This window comes from Schistocerca piceifrons, chromosome 1, assembly GCF_021461385.2.
Source record: "Schistocerca piceifrons isolate TAMUIC-IGC-003096 chromosome 1, iqSchPice1.1, whole genome shotgun sequence".
In the NCBI taxonomy this organism is placed as follows: domain Eukaryota; kingdom Metazoa; phylum Arthropoda; class Insecta; order Orthoptera; family Acrididae; genus Schistocerca; species Schistocerca piceifrons.
The window spans coordinates 299,263,045-299,281,304 of NC_060138.1; the positions used below are offsets into that span (position 1 = coordinate 299,263,045).

At 41.6% G+C, this 18,260-nt stretch overlaps 1 protein-coding gene across 1 annotated transcript in view; it reads left to right on the top strand.

Annotated features, from left to right (window-relative positions):
- Positions 1–18,260, top strand: part of LOC124780415 (protein furry) — a 1,170,709-nt gene that overhangs the window by 142,254 nt on the left and 1,010,195 nt on the right. The gene's annotated exons all lie outside the window — the stretch shown is intronic.

Here is an 18,260-nt window from a genome sequence, read left to right on the forward strand (position 1 = left end):
TGGTGGAAATAGGAGATGGTCTGTCAAAAGATGATTTTGAGGGATCAGTGGCTGAACTGAACTGCAGCAGGCGGATATTGTAGCCGTGCCGTGCCGTAACCCAACCACAACCTCGTGATGTGCATGTATCCGAGTAAACGGCGATCAACCATCTACGGTAGAATTAAAATCAAGATCGCTTTGTTCACTCAAGACACAAAAAATTCGTAACATGTTAATTTGCTTGGCTATCTTCCGCAGCAAAATTTCAGTTTTAGCGGTAAAAGCAGACTGTAATTTCTCGCTTTCGTTGGTTATCTGAAACTATTCTCACACTGGCTACACGGGGTGCCACGTTACCAACCAATGAGCAGTACTGGTTGGCATTTTGTTGCAGATTATAGGCAGCACAAGCAGATTCCACACGAAAAAAAAGAACAGGAATAAAAATAAGCAAATAAAAAAAGTCTGTAGATGATGGTGAAAAGACGCGTCAAAGTATAAGAAATAGAAAATTACTTTTAAAACAATTAATTGAATAAAAATTATTATATTTACAAAAATAAAAAAAATCGCTGCATGTGACGAGATTCGAACAATCTTCTACTCATTAAGTTTATATGCTAACCACATAATGTAGTGCGAAGCTTATCTAATGTGAGCCGATCTATCTGAACCTTATCTTGTGCGGAAGGTTCCATTAGCGTTAGGTTAGTAGTGTGAATGAAACGCGTTTGCTTCGTTAGTATCACTGTGTGTGTGTGGGGGGGGGGGGGGGGGGTGTTGTATGTTGTTTTTGGTGGTGTTATCGTGTGTTACGAAATACGTAATAAAAGGGACAGACCCCAGGACTCAGGATCCAAAAACACATCGAAGAAAGGAAGGCGGACAATGCATTGGAAGTGAATTAGTTGTTAGCGGTCTGGCAACTACGGACGGTTCGGGCATGACGTTGAGCTCTTCGATTGGAGGAAACCAGCTACGACGCGTTAAGTGTCAACTATAAAGTAATTTTAATCGCACTATAGCAAGTGTATCCCAAGGCATTTGTCGTGAGAACTTAAAACTGTTTCGTCGTTCATTGCAAAAACTAACATGCGCTGCCCCGTTGCTCGATTCTTAGTACGCTCTTGGCAAAATTCTCAGCCGCTATTGACGCATCTCTCTTTGTGTATCGTAATATTATTGCTATCAAACCTGCCGTACAAGGGGGCTTGACGGACAGCTATGTCCTCTTCGGCTTCATTATACTGACTGGATTTGAAGCTCAATACCTCAGCACCATTTTCCTAAACCTGTATGACTCAGTACTTAACAATTCTTGAAAAGGGGCTGGAGGAATGCTTTGCGTAGAAGTCTAGTAGTGAAGTCTGTGGTTCAGATCTACTTTTTTTTACTTCTGTTGAAATTCCACGTTTATTAACAAAAATAAATAGTGATTGACAAATATTGAATCGTAATTATTTAAATAAAATAATCACTTCTTCTTTCAGTTACTGATAGCACGAAAATGCCAGTATTCGCATTGAACTAAAATTTGGTGTGAAACTGCGAAATGTGAAATATAAAATAAAATCATTTTTCATTTCTACAGATTGACAGTAGTCTAGTAGTATATCACTGTTTTCATTTAACTTTGTATCAAATTTTAATTTATTTTCATACTGTCAGTAAAAAAATTAGAATTCCGTATTCCTTAGATTCTTTTGTTAATAAATATGGAATGTAAACACACACATACACACACACACACACACACACACACACACACACTATTTCCGCAGTGGTCGGAAATAGCGATCGTATATATATGTATTTCCGCAGTGGTCGGAAATAGCGATCGTATATATATATATATATATATATATATATATATATATATATGTGTGTGTGTGTGTGTGTGTGTGTGTGTGTGTGTGTGTGTGTGTGTGAGGTTTGCTTCCTTGTGTGAATGTGTGTGCATTTTTCTTTTCTGAACGTGGGAGAAAGCTTATGTACAATAACAGTCTTTTCTCGTGCCTGTATGCAACTCAACGTGTCATCGTTGTGATGAGTAGCAATCTATTGTTTTCATAATATTGTTGATATGTATAAATTATAAGAACTCTCCCTTTTCCGTTTATTGTTAACGATTTCTTGTTTTTCGTTCTTGATGTGTTTTCTAAAGCCGCATGTAGACTATCCTTCCTCGTTGAAGATGTAATTTATAAAACAATATATGAATCACATGATTGTTCTTGTCTTAGATGCTGCAAACGCTTTGACGTCCATGTACATTATTTTGTTGCTGTTTATTTCGTTAACAGTAATTGACTGCAAATTTGCTAATTTAAATTTTATCAGTTTTTCGATTTTGGAGCAACGTACTGTTCGGTGTATGGCGGTGTCAGGCCCAACAGTACTGGAAGAACGGATGACTAGTCAATTTCATTCTGTCGGGATTAAATTATTTATAAACATGAAACCTGCAGAGCGGAACCTTGAACTTAAGGATTTGTATGCAAAGTTAGTCCAGACCGTCTTCCACTTTAAGTCTTTGTGTTTCTTCTGGTTTGCTGATCGACGTGGAGCTTGTTCCCAAGGGTTTCGAATATTTTCTTTGTCTTATAAAATCAGCCGCCGACGATTTTTTTTAAGTGACGTAATTATAATTGTACTTCACAGGGATCGGAAATCTTATCTTCAAAGGCGATTTTTTAAAGGTTTTGTGTGTGTGTGTGTGTGTGTGTGTGTGTGTGTTGGCGGGGGGGGGGGGGGGGGAGGGAAGGGGGAATTCCTTCGTATTGCGTTAGAAAGTTGATGTCTGGGTAGAAAGCTTCAAATCCTGTGAGGCAAGTCCGTAAGATCCCCTTGTCAGACGATTCCAGGAAAGTAAGCTGTATTCACCCCGACACTTGTCGTGAGACCTCTATTGACGTTGATTAAATTTGAAAATATTTCAGTGTATGCAAAATTCCTTTGCAAAGAACGGTTTCGATGGAAACTCCAGTCAGATAGCCACAGTAATTTACGCTGTTAAATGAAAAATAACTGAAAATGACGAGAACATTTTCTATCAACGGTGTTCCACGAAAAATAAGTCTTAAAGAACTGACGTTGTAGTGCAAAACGGCTTCCAGATTTGAAATCAACATGAAAAAAGTGAATATCATATCAGGTACCTACAGTTTGTTTATAAGTGTAATAGCGTCTGTGTCGACGACTTAGTGAATTCTTAACCTTCCTTTCTTTTCCACAAATAATGAGCAATTGAGTCCTGGATCAGGTAACTGTGAATTTCGTTCCTTTAAAAAGCACAATGTTGAGGTCGATAACGTATTGCTCATAAGAGACTGCATCAGAGAAACAGTAGAAATTTCTTCAACTGCGCATTTCGTTTTTGTCTCCTGTGGCGAGTTTACTTTCTGTTGCCCGCATCTCGTGGTCGTGCGGTAGCGTTCTCGCTTCCCACGCCCGGGTTCCCGGGTTCGATTCCCGGCGGGGTCAGGGATTTTGTCTGCCTCGTGATGGCTGGGTGTTGTGTGCTGTCCTTAGGGTAGTTAGGTTTAAGTAGTTCTAAGTTCTAGGGGACTGATGACCATAGATGATAAGTCCCATAGTGCTCAGAGCCATTTGAACCATTTTTTTTTTTACTTTCTGTTTCTGAGCCTTTTGCAATTACTAGAACAACTATTCTTTTGTCATACTTTGTCATCTGAACAGAATCTGCTTTAAATGCTGCTTAAGAACGTGTTTTTAAATTATCACGAAAATTGTACAAGGGGAAAAATGTCTGAAACGTTGTAAGTTAAAAAAGAAAAAAAACTGGACGGCACACATTTTGGGGACTGATAGTACTCGTATCTGAAACGTTCTGTGTGTTCTTAAACCACATTCACTAGTCGTCTTGCAGGCCAGTGTGGCCGAGCTGTTCCGCTTCAGTCTGGAACCGCGCGACCGCTACGGTCGCAGGTTCGAATCCTGCCTCGGGCATGGATGTGTGTGATGTCCTTAGGTTAGTTAGGTTTCAGTAGTTCTAAGACTAGGGGACTGATGATCTCAGATGTAAAGTCCCATAGTGCTCAGAGGCATTTGAACCATTTGAACTAGTCGTCTTATTACCAAAAATTTTATTGCTATACAAGTTTATGTGGAATGTATTAAACAGGAAATTGTATTTTTAAGTACTGTGACCACCATATCCAGATGCAAAAATAATTAGGCCTAAGTAAAATAATAAGTGTTAGGACAGATCAGGTCGAAATGGCCTATGATTATAGTCATGGGCAGTGCGTCCAAAATTTTCTGGAGTATGTTTCATGCTTTCTAGTTTATAAAGCTTTCTAGTTGAACACAAACAGACAGGTAGTGATAGGCAGATCTGATTATCAAGCATCTGGGCAAACAGAGCTCATGAAATCGAGTTTGTGGGCGAATTGAATGCGTATCGCGGCTCGGTAATTTTGCTTTTTGTGGTGACGCTTCGCCAGCGGCAAGGAGATAATTAATTATGAGCGGAAACGTGCTTTCAAAGCACTCAGTTGGAAACGAAGTCAATAAAATGTTGTTTCGAGCTTTCGAAATCAAATTTCTCGAAATGATTGGCGTACTCGGAAGAGCTCAGTCGTGCTACATTTCCTAAATCCCGACAATAAACTGTATATCGTATTGTGACGTGCCAGAGTTATTTGGGGTTTTATATTGTCACAGGTATTTGTTATTCTCTTACTTAGCCTATCGCTTTAAGACAGCAGCACGAGACTCTTCAGATAACTGAAACGCTTGAGTGTCCTGTGAAGGCCTAAAAGTGCGACTTGTCGTCAAGTATCTTCTATTTGTGATTCGTACGTGATTAGAACTGTTCTCTTTAGCGAACGAGAAGGGTTTTTTGCTTTAATTTCTGTAGTTGCTCGTACAATTCGAAACGCAAACGACTCAAACTTCCATCATCAGATTGTTGATAGCGGAAGTCAGAGCTACGTTTCGTTTCAGAGTAGTTATCGGTTGCTGTACATTACCCAATTATTGCAGCCTCCATTCACGTTCGAACTATCTGTTGTTACATGGGAGATATATCAGATTTTCATGTTTCCTTCTACGCTAGCCAGTCTGCACCTGGAGAGTGTGTAGGTACAGTCTGCAGTTCAGAAAAGATGATGTGATGATGATGACTGTCGAGATCAAGTTTGTGGGTTTATCGTGTCGAGCGATTGTACAGTTTGTTATTAACCATATTTTTACAAACATCTTATCATGTAATTTCTACGAGTTGATGATAAGCCATCATCTTCCATTCTTTCCAATTCCACATCCGCCTGCACCAGTGCTTCCTGTCGTGATATTGTTGGTCACTTGGCAAGATTATGGTTTTATGTCTTCACACTCCTTGGAATCTGTTTGATGTAGATCAGGTTCATTTGTTTTACAACATTATGAATCTATACAATCCGATTATTTTGGATAAGAGTTTCTTGGGAACTTTGGTAGTCAGTACGTTGTTGGAGACCGAAAATCCCTGTTATTGAAATGAATGTTGATACCGCAAACAGCAATCGTGTGAAACTCAGTATGTTCTAAAGTGCGCGTCATATATCTTGGCGGCCGAGTTTAGGTTCGTTCTGCGCATCTGACGTCACAAAACACAGTCAGCCAATGAACAGAGAACGACGTTGCCAGATCTCGACAGCAGTGCAGAACAGGGACGAGTGTCTTCAGTTTTAGAAACGTTCAGTCATAAATAAAGTAATAGAACAAAAGCAATGTCTTGATAGCAGACTTTCTTTTATAGAAAGTTTGGAAAAAGCATTCTTTATACCAATTGCTTCATATTCTATTAGTTAATTAAACCTAACAAGCAATAAGACTCCTAATTCAGGCGATAGCAAGGAAAGGTGTTTGTTTCAATCTCACGAACTGCTTTTTCGCAATAAAGAACAGCGGTAATTGTTTATTTCCTATTGTACTTCGACGAAGCGTGAGTAATTCATAGTCATACCAACAGTGATAAGTAGTTGCGTGAGGTGTTAGAGTCCTTATGGAGTTACACAGTTCGATGAGCTGAGGTAGCGGAATGGTTAAGGTGTTGGGCTGCCAAGTGAAAGGTTAAGAGTTCAAACCTTATGTGGTGCTTAATAGTTTCTTTATTTAAAAACAATATTGGAGTGCCTTACTTCACGAATTTTATTCGTTTGAACTAAATTTCTAGTGCTTTGCCTCTTCATTAACTTTTTCGCTGCTGCAGACACGTGCTCCCCGCATTCCGCGCTGTGCGCGATTTTGTCATCACTGCACTTCTCGCCTGTGCAGACACATGGTGATCCCACTGCTTTGACACACTTATCATTCGATTTCACAAAAACTATTTGGCCAAAAATTTGATTTTTACACGTCTTCTTGCCTGATACCTTCCCCCCATAAATGACTTAATTTTGTTTTGATGTGCAGCATTAAATGTAGTAAACCATTGCACGAAAATTTACCTCTGCAAACTCTTCAAAATTTCGTGCAAAGGTTTACTATATTTAATGCTGCATAATAACTGCGTTGAACATCGAAACAAAATTAAGTCATTTATGGGGGGAAGGTATCAGTCAAGAAGATAGGTAAAAATCTAATTTTTGAGCCAAATAGTTTTGTGGAATCGAATGATAAAGAGTGTCAAAGCAGTCGGAGCACAATGTGTCTGCACAGGCGAGCAGTGCAGTGACAAAATCGCCCACAGTGCGGAATGCAGGGAGCACGTCTTTGTAGCAGCGAAAGGGTTAATGCGGCCGTGGTGGCTTTACTTCATGAACTGCGCGCTCCCCCCCTACACGTAAGCTTGGGAACTATGCTATACTATGGCGCTGCTTCTATTGGCGCGTGCGTCGTGTGCAACTGGCAACGCAGCAATCTCCAGCGTCTGGGCGGGCATGCGCGAGACGCCAAGATAAAAGAATTGAACTATAGTCGTCTGTTGTACCCAGAAGACAATCGACAGCGGCTGTCGGGTACGCACCGCGTTTGTTCATTTCCGGAAGTCGTACCATACAGTTCCGCTCTGTCGTCTTGCGAACAAACATGAATTAATGGGATGTCGGATTGAACGCAGCACGTCTTTCATAGCGGGGAAAATTCTGAGATAAATGCCTGCAACTTAATATAAAATTAGACAATAATTTGCTGCGTGATTCAATTTCTGCTGCAGAATGAAAGGCCCCACGTAATTCACTGTTCGAGCCATTTTTGAGAGCGGATGAGCGGAATATCGTACCACCTCCAGAAGGAGTATACCCCTAACGCACTGGAATACTCATTAAAAAATGTTCAAATGTGTGTGAATTCCGAAGGGACCAAACTGCTGAAGTCATCGGTCCCTAGACTTACACACTACTTAAACTGACTTACGCTAAGGACAACACACACCCATGCCCGAGGGAGGACTCGAACTTACGGCGGGAGGGCCGCGCAGTTCGTGACATGGCGCCTCTAACCGCGCGGCCACTCCACGCGGCTACTCACACTAAATTTTCAGCCGATGAACAAGTTGCTGTTGTTCGTTGACGTTTGTGCATGGCATTTGGGCTACCTTATGACTGCTGCCGTCGACTAAACCGTCGATTTAAATGGCGAAGTTCCGTTAGTAACTACTGCAGGTTTTAAAAACTGCGTCTCTTAAACAGAATTTATATTTCGGTGGGTAGTGGAACCATGATTGTGTTGTTGACGAAAAAAGTAGGGTAAACGTCCCGGTTCAGTCACAGAAGGTGATTCTATTTCAATATGTACGAAATATATCGAAATCAGGGTACTCATCCCCAATATGTACGTAATATTTTTATCTGTGTTTGTTGGCAGCTTTCGCTGGTTGTTTCACATGTAAACTAGTTATCTACAGGATCATGTAATTATTGTGTCATGTTGAAATTGTATCTGGCATACAGTTACAAGTTTATCACAAGTGCTTATCGCAGCATGTATACCTCTGAAGAGTAAAAGCAAGTCATGTCACTAAAGCAACTTTCTCCTTCCACTGAAAAGGCAATCACATTCTAGCAATATTGCCGCGAGATGCTGTGCTACTTGCAGTGTTGCGTAGCCGATAACGTCATTGACTGGCGTGCTGTAAGTCGCCATACCTGACCACTTGCAGTTATATGTCATTTAATATGTGTCCTTTTTGGAAGGTTCTAGAAATTTCTTATATTCATGTATTCTAGAATATTCTTTGTTTGTGTACATAGCTACACGCTTCATCCAAGAGTGCAGTTCTGTTCTGGCTGTACGCTCGTGTTCGTAATGAACTTGGTTTCAGTTCTAAGTGTTGTGCTTAATTCACGATCCTACTTTCGGATTCGGACTTTAGTGTGATTACCACTTGACATTGTTTGTTGGAGACGCCAGGTACTTCAAAACACCTAAATTACCATGGCTTCAATTAAGGAACTTAAAAGCCTTCGCCAACACGTACAGGAACCGGAATACAAGCAATGCATCGTTCCCACAGATCGTATATTCAGGAGGTTAATTGTTTTCAAAACAGCAGTAAGTCAGTTGCACATCAGACGTCCATCAGTGTTTCCCAGAGACGCTGGACAGGACCCAACAAAATGGCTGAAAGATTCTGTCTGAGTTGCCAAATAAAGCAAGTAGGATGACGTGACGTGTTTGACAAATGTTTACTTTTCCTTAGAAGGCATAACCCAGCTGTGTTTTGAAAACAACGAAGAGAAGCTCAATAGGTAGGACAAACTCCAGGTCAAACTGAAGCAAAAGTTGGGCGATAGACACCAGATATTCCGCTTAGTGGAGAAACAACTAAGAAACAACACAGTCCTGCATACAGAATGTTTTAGTCCTGTGCCACATTGTGACACTGAATATGACACAAGCTGACAAAATGTCACACTTGATGAAAGGAATCACAGAAGACATGCACCAAACTCTTCTTCTAAAGGACGTAACAACGACAGAAATATTCATGAAGTAGCATCAGTACATCGAAGAAATGCAGCAGAAAAACGGTCGGACTAAAGAGCTATGACTAACTGCTGAGTGCGGTCTCTACGACAGTTGTGGAAGACCTCAGACGCCAGGTTATAACAATAGAGCTACAGCATTTTATGCCAGCGAGAAATTTCGGACGGAGTAAGCAAGAGATAGCAGCCATAAATATTGACCTCACAGCAGACAGTAATAGGGAATGTTGAAGAAGAGGGGATATCGACCTTTACCACCAATCTGCTCTCCAAGTCGAACGCATCAGGAAGAATGGACTCTGACTAATACTGCTGCCATCAAATGATAACCAGGCACCCAACAACTGCAGAGAAAAACAACTCCGCCGTCAAGTATAACGTCCAGAAGAACAAACATATGGAGGACAGATGGCAAGCCCCGCTATGTAGCCACCATGGACGCCCTGGACACGTTGTACACTACTGCATAGAAGGAAGACTACAACAACACTGCCAGACATTAACCATCGCAACAGTTTTATTCGCTCCAGTCAACTGCAGACGATTATAGTCGACCTGTAGAACGAATTCCATCGCCATACAGTAGACAAGGTTGCTCCCCGACACACTGTAGCCATTCCCTGTCGTAGTACAGAGGTACCAGCCTCTCGTCTAGCCGCCGAATTCAGGAAAACTAAGTGAGGAGACCATCTATTGAGGTGAGACCACCACAGATGAAATTCCTTCGTGGACGATATTCGCCATGATGTCAGGAAATCTCATTGATGTCATCGTCGACAACCGACCTGTTCAGGCGCTGGTCAGCTCGGGGTTTCCTTTTATCAAATGTATGTTACATCAGAAGGTAGTCATAATGTTATCCTCAGATGGAACTTCTTGCAGGCATCGCACGCAGTCAAAGACTATGGAAGATCAGAACTCTGAACTGAAGAAGCTATTCCAACAAACTCATGTAGCAAGTATTGCTCTGGGCAGTTGTTTTCTATTTAAAACATTGTTATCCGGCCGTCATTAATGATGCGAGCTCTGTTCATCAGTAGGTATTAAAATCCATGGAGAAGAAATAAAAAGTTTGAGGTTCGCCGATGACTTTGTAATTCTGTCAGAGAGAGCAAAGGACTTGGGAGAGCAATTGAACGGAATGGACAGTGTCTTGAATGGAGGATATAAGATGAACATAAACAAAAGCAAAACAAGGATAATGGAATGTAGTCGAATTAAGTCGGGTGATGCTGAGGGAATTAGATTAGGAAATGAGACGCTTAAAGTAGTAAAGGAGTTTTGCTATTTGGGGAGCAAAATAACTGATGATGGTCGAAGTAGAGAAGATATAAAATGTAGACTGACAATCGCAAGAAAAGCGTTTCTGAAGAAGAAAAATTTGTTAACATCGAGTATAGATCTAAATGTCAGGAAGTCGTTTCTGAAAGTATTTGTATGGAGTGTAGCCATGTATGGAAGTGAAACATGGACGATAAATAGCTTAGACAAGAAGAGAATAGAAGCTTTTGAAATGTGGTGCTACAGAAGAATGCTGAAGATTAGATGGGTTGATCACATAACTAATGAGGAGGTGTTGAATAGGATTGGGGAGGAGAAAAGTTTGTGGCACAACTTGACTAGAAGAAGGGATCGGTTGGTAGGACATATTCTGAGACATCGAGGGATCACCAATTTAGTATTGGAGGGCAGCGTGGAGGGTAAAAATCGTAGAGGGAGACCAAGAGATGAATACACTAAGCAGATTCAGAAGGATGTAGGCTGCAGTAGGTACTGGGAGATGAAGAAGCTTGCACAGGATAGAGTAGCATGGAGAGCTGAATCAAACCAGTCTCAGGACTGAAAACCACAACAAGAAGAAGAGAATAGAAGCTTTCGAAATGTGGTGCTACAGAAGAATGCTGAAGATTAGATGGGTAGATCACATAACTAATGATGAAGTATTGAATAGAACTGGGGAGAAGAGGAATTTGTGGCACAACTTGACAAAAAGAAGGGACCGGTTAGTAGGACATGTTCTGAGGCATCAAGGGATCACAAATGTAGCATTGGAGGGCAGCGTGGAGGGTAAAAATAGTAGAAGGAGACCGAGAGATGAATACACTAAGCAGATTCAGAAGTATGTGGGTTGCAGTAAGTACTGGGAGATGAAGAAGCTTGCACAGGATAGAGTAGCATGGAGAGCGGCACCAAACCAGTCTCAGGACTGAAGACCACAACAACAACAACAACAACAACAACAACAAAGTAAGTCTTTGGTCCTCTCGTTTGCTCCCTGTGAAAAAAAAGATGACAAATGACGTTTCTGCATCGAATTCCAACGATTGAAAAAATCACGAAAAAAAGAAGTCTACCCATTGCCGTGCCGCACATTGATGATGCTTCAGACTCAGTGGAGGCTCGTGATATACATTCTTGATGTTCACAAATTTTTAGATTCAGATAAATTTGAGAGAGTGAAATTAATAGCATTTGCAGTATAACAGTTATGCTTATCAACAAGTTTATACAACTACAGTCACTGCCAATAATAATAATAATAATAATAATAATAATAATAATGCATAACTTATCTGACAAAAGAAAGAATTGTTTTTGTGGAATTTTTTTTGTACATACGAGGGCTGTTCAATAAAGAATGATCATAAATCTTTTTTTATTGTCATAATTTCTCGCGCTAAAATTTAATCTTATGATATTCTGTTAGCTTAATGTGCAGCAAACACTCCTAGTTCCCACCCGTGAGAGGCAGGCAAGGTCAGACATGTTCAGTATCGCCTACCGCTGCAATGATGGAGGTAACACGCGAGGAACAATATGCGGCTTTGAAATTCTGCTTTCATCTCAACAAATCTTCAGCTGAGGCCTATACAGTGTTACAGGAGGCCTATGGAGAGGGTCTGTTCTTTCCTACAGCACAGCTCGAAGGTGGTTTAAAATGTTTAAAGAGGGGAGACAATTTGAAAGCAAGGTGGACCCGGTGCTCCAGTTACTGCTCTTACTGAAGACAACATCAACACTGCTGCTGTCATTGTGAGAGGGGATCAACGAATTACCTTAAGATCACTTCCTGAAATACTGGAAGTTTCATTTGGTGGCACCCACGCGTTGGTGACAAAAAAATTACACATGATACGTGTTTGTGCGCGATTGGTTCCAAGACTGGTGATTCCCGAACAAAAGGACATTCGCGTGTAGGTCTGCATGCAGTTAAAGTCGATGTTAGAGGAAGATCCGGAGTTTCTTTCAAATGTAATCACTGCTGATGAAACATAGCTACATCATTTTGATCCTGAGAGCAAACAGCAAAGCTCAGCGTGGAATTCTCCTTCATCGCCAACCTCCAAAAAAGCAAAAGTGGTTGCGTCTGCTGGGAAAGTTATGGTCATTTCATTCTTTGATATTCATGGAATGGTTTATCAGCATGTTGTCCTGCACACACATCAGTAACAGGACAATACTGCAGGGATGTCCGGAAAACATTGCAGGTCCATATCAGGCGCAAAGGACAAAATTTCCGTGAAGCAGACTGGATGCTTCACCACGGTAATGCGCGGCCGCATATTGCCAATGTTGTTGTTGAATATCTTGCAGAAATTAACGTGAAGTGCATCCCTCATCCTCCCAATAGCCCTGGTTTAGCCCCATGTGACTTTTCTATTCTCTAACATGAAGAAACGCCTTCGTGGGAGGCATTATCGATCATCAGAAGCAGTTGTAAAGGCTGCAGAGGCGATTTTGAAGAACCTCTCAAAAGACTGGCAGAAACGCTGCGACAAGTGCATCGCATTCATGAGAGACCGCTTTTAGAAGGTCCATCAAAATTATAAGGATGAGTAAAGGCATGTTGCCAAAAAAATGATCATTCTTTATTGAACAGCTCTCGTAGTTAAGTACAGTTTAGGGCAATAACGAAACAATGTCTAAGCTTTCACAAATCTCCATTTCGCATTTTTATGTGAGTGGGATTTTTATGCTTTTCCATTTTTTTCAGACAAATGTACAAGATCCCTAACAGATGTATTAGGTCACGAATTTACTTCCGGGCTGAAAATCAGACATTTTTATGTGCACACAAATAACAACTTGTGCTAACGGTACTCTTCTTTGTTAAATGTTCACTTGTAGTCAAGCTCTGAGGCCCTAGTTCCTGTCCGGCAAACTTTTGTTGCTAATTTACATTTCCGTTCCCAGAATGAGATATTACTTTTCCGTTGCCAGAATGAGAGTTTTACTTTGCAGCAGAGTGTGCACTGATATGAAACTTTCTGACGGATTAAAACCGGTTGCCAGACCGAGATTCGAACTCCGGACCTTCACCTTTTGCGGATAGGTGCTCTGCCGACTGAGCTACCCAAGCACGACTCATGACCCGTCCTCACAGCTTGATTTTTCTGTTAGCATTTAAAATAGGTTCAACATAGTTGATGTTTACATTGCACACGAAAACTGTTTCTTGCACAGTAAACAACGAACTCCAAACAGAAAGTTCCATTTCTTTAAATGATTAAACTGAAGTAGTAATGTCTGCCAACATGGTCACTTTACTAGAATACAAATGAGGCGCTGAGATCCATAAGGGCCCAAAGCACATCGCCGCCGATCCCACATTTTAGTGAATATCAGAGAAACCAGTGATACAGTATTTCGTGTATTTTCATACAGACAATGTGGGCCTACAGCACAGATAAACTTGACTCACTATTAGGTAAACAGATTTCAGAAGATGAATAAATATTACAGTCTTACAATTGACAGTGATGTGCTTTGCACCCATATGACACACAGCGCCTCAAACGGCTCACTGTATGATAAAACTCATAATTTAATATACTAATAACTCATTCAGAAACTGACAAAATAGGTTTACTGTCAGTACATCTTTAGTATACACTGACGGCCGATCTAATTTTACTACATTATATGGTGAATGAATTAACATATTGAGGAGTGTGCTATCATCTAGCAGGATTTATGGCTAGCGAACAGGGATAAAAAAAAGTCTGCCGCAGTGTGCTACCACCTGTTAGCACTGCGCGAATCTGATGTCAAGTTTCATGGAGTCTGGAGGAGCAGTAGCGCAGTAGATTTAAGTGCCTTATCTTTCAGATTGCAGCGTCTATGTTGCGTTTAACAACATTCAAAGAAAAGTAACGAGTAAATCCTAAAGGTGTCGAAAGTTACGGTGTTCACGTGCTCTTGTACTCTTAGAAAGCAGCCGCCACTGCTTGACAGGAGCGAAGTATTTCTCAACTATGGACATGCAGACAAGCTACTGGGAAATCAAGGCTGATGAGACTGGATGAAAAAGAGTCCTTCATAAATCCTGATGGTCTCTTATTGGTTCAAAGTTATGCCATTTGGACTACTTAATGTTCCAGTCCCCTAGGAGTGTTTGGTGGACATCCTGCTCTGACACTTTAAACGGACGAGGTGTGTTTTTCCTGCCTGGATGAGTATGTCGTTTTTCTGAAGATCTTTGAAGGACATCTTAGTCACCTGACAACCATGTTGAAGCATATTCGGACTGCAGGCCTCTACCTGAAAGTGCATCTTTGTCGCCAAAAAATAAAAATCTTAGGACACCTAGGGAATGGCGACATAGTCCGTCCTGGTACAAAGAAAATTAGAGCAGTCGCGGGTTTTCTATCTCCTCAGCAGTTCGTGATGTGAAGTGTGCTCAGAATTTTCCCTTGAGCTGACTGTTCGTAAAGGGTTTCATGCCAAAGCATGACCCTGGCAAAAACTACTGCAGGGAGACATCAGACTATCCTGGAATGAGGTGCAAGAAAGTACTCTTCGTTCTTAAGGAGTTGCTAACATCTTCTGTCCAAGCATTGTATGATAATACCGAGACAGAACCTCACACAGAAGGGGTACCAGGGGACATGGGCATTGAGGGGAACGAAAGGGCGGATGTAGCAGCCAGGGAGGCGTGTCGTGATCCTCAGTTTGTTCTGTGTACCATCCCATTGGATGCTGGGTGACAATTATTGAACCATATGAAATAAAATCGTCATAACTTCTGAACGGTTTGCATTAGGACGTTCAAGTTGCACAGATGGCTACGGGGCACGATGGGAATTAGTATGCGCTGTATCGTTTGGTTTAGCGACGAAGCCCAGTTTCATTTGGATGTTTTCGTCAATAAGCAAAATTGGCGCATGTGGGGGACTGAGAATCCGCATTTCGCGATCAGTAAGTCTCTTCACGCTCAACGGGTAACTGTGGTGTGCAATGTCCAGTCATGCAATAATTAGTGCGATAGTCCTTGGTGACACAGTAACTACCAAATGGTACGTGAAGATTTTGGAAGGTGATTTCATCCACATTATCCAAAGTGATCCTGATTTCGACAAGATGTGGTTCATGCAAGACGGAGCTCGGTCCCATCGAAGCAGGAGTGTGTTTGATGTCCTGAAGATGCATTTTGGGGACCGCATTCTGGATGTGGGGTACCCAGAGGCCACTGGCATGGTCCTCGATTGGCTGCTATATTCTCCGGATCTGAAGACATGCGACTCCTATTTGTGGGGCTACATTACAGACAAGGCCACAGCCCTATGACGCATAGCTTCTTGCTTCGGCGAGATAATCCCTCAGTGTGTCGTGCTTGTGGTGTACAGATCACTATGCATTTCATTTTATTAGACTGTGTTTTATTTTCAGACCAGAGGGCAGCGGCAGATTTGCCGACAGATGTGACGTTCAAACGAGTGTCATGAGAATTTAAAGGTTTTGTGATACCTCTAACTTGTTCTCCGAAATTCTAAGGACGCTCAGTCCGGAACCGCGCGACTGCTACGGTCGCAGGTTCGAGTCCTGCCTCGGGCATGAATGTGTGTGATGTCCTTAGGTTAGTTAGGTTTAAGTAGTTCTAAGTTCTAGGGGACTGATGACCACAGATGTTAAGTCCCATAATGCTCAGAGCCATTTTTTTAAATTCTAAGGAGATGTTCAATAACGTGTTAACAGGGTGACTGGCTCACACACGTCTTCTAAGTTGTCAGCAGGTCACATTTCCCTGTGCCGTCTTTTTAGCCCCTTTATCGTTTTACTTACGTTTTACTCCCAGGTGAAGCACTTTCATATTTTCTCCTTTGTCTTAAGGCGTGTGGGATAGTATGAATGTGTGGGTCAACGCGAGCGAGGTAGGAGTGAATGAATGAGTGCCATTTTATAGATTTCCTCCTCAGTGTGTGACAACAATTTTAGCCATTTTATCCACGTTCGTTTCTTTTAATATGTGTAAGGGCGCTGATAACCTGGCCGTTGAGTGCCCGTAAACTCCAACCACCCACCCACACCCACCCACACACACACACACACACACACACACACAGTAATTATGTACGGCACACGAAACTTCAGTTTTCATTGGAAATATAAATTCTTAATTACGGTCTCTTGTAATAAAGGTCGTTTAAATTATTAAAACATCACAAATAATTTTTTTTATCTCTATATACTCCTGCGGAAATGGTCATGGAACATACACATTCGTTTAAAAATTTGCATGGGCCGGGAACCTGGTCCAGGCCACCCACATAGCAGCCGAGCACTCTTTCACAGAGCCAAACCGCCTGGCAAAAGCTCGACCTTACTCTAAGGTATTAAAGACGCTCGAAGAATTTTGAAGTCGATATTCTCGAGAATTTGTGAGGGTTGCATCGACCTGCTTTGGGACAGTGATATTTGAGTTCTGAACTTCATGTGCCATAAATATAAAGATATAAAAAAATTCTATTGTCGTGTGGTGTCCTTGTGAGCGAACATCATAAATTTCGGTACGCGAATTCATAAAAACTCATCCTTATTCGGTCTTCACTGTGGTGAGTATACTGTACAGGGTATTTGAAGAGGAGTAGAAAGTGTTTCAAGCAGTGGTATTAATGACTTGAATTTTTGTGCATACATCCGTTATTTGCAAATCAAGCACATTCTATGCTAGAATGTAAATTGATTGTCTGCAGCTATATTTTCGTGTCTTATCTAGGCCATGCCCTTCGTTCTAGATTTAGAGCAATTTTCATCACAACTACCACATAATCCTTCTCCCCTGGAAATATTCCGTAAAAAAATTGAAATATTTTTTGTTATACAGTAAAGCGCGGTACATTTTTATTGAAGCCAGTGTGGTTCTGGTTTCTACTTAGATTTTCTCCTGTTGCAGGGAAGGATTAATACCGAATCAACAATGTTGCATTTGGAATACGTACTTCATTAAGCTGTATTGTCTAATGCAGCAGCTTACTGAAGCGCACAGATTAGCCGTAGCGTTGGAATTGTATTATCTGCATCTTGTCTGCCTTAATTGCGAATCTCTGATTCGTGTTGCGCACTTGCTCGGAGTTCTCTTGTACTCGACAGTACTTCCTCTGACCCGGGCTCACAGTTTCCTCCGCGTATGGCGCTGCAGAGCCAACGTGTCGGCGTGGCAGCAAGAAGCAGCATCTGGCTAGGATTTTTCCGGAGTCGCTCCACATACGTCATCGGGTGCATTCTTTAGTTTCAGAAGTACTTACGTGTTGGGCCTAGGCTGCTGCTTTGTATCTCGCTTACGGCTCAGAGAACCCGATCATTGAGAGAGATGGGCGCTCCGAGATGGACGGGAATATTGCCAGTGCAATATCAAGTGGTGCACGTGCTAGCATATACAGTCACAGGAAAGATTATAGGAAGTCATCGAGTAGGTTATTCGGAATTTTTGTTTGATCCAGCAATTGCTTTGTCGTCATCTGAGGGCCAGAATGTTCCGTTGAAAACTGCTATATAGAGACCAAACTTTTATCGAAACTGACATTGACGATTTGACGATAGTTTGTTGTATGAGAAATTGTGACTTTCAGAGTACTGTTTGGTTTTAAATGCGTAGCTTTATGAGTTGAAGGAGTAATTTTCTTAGTATTCCAATTCCAGTCAGAGGAATTCGAAATTTCTTGTCGTATTAAAAAAAAAAGCAATTGTTCCAATGTGTGTGAAATCTTATGGGACTTAACTGCTAAGGTCATCAATCCCTAAGCTTGCACACTACTTAGCCTAAATTATCCTAAGGACAAACACACACCCATGCCCGAGGGAGGACTCGAATCTCCGCCGGGACCAGCCGCACAGTCCATGACTGCAGCACCTTAGAACGCTCGGCTAATTTCGTATTCCTACCAGTGTCTTGCTGGTCGGTACACTTGTGTTTTGTATGTTTGCTATTTAATGATATGGCCATTATGAACCTGCAATTATTAGGAATAGTGCAATTAGTAATTAGTAGGAAGGCACGCTAATGACGTACTTCCTGCCTCTCTTTCTCTCTCCCCCCTCCTCCTCTCTCTCCTCCTCCTAACTTCC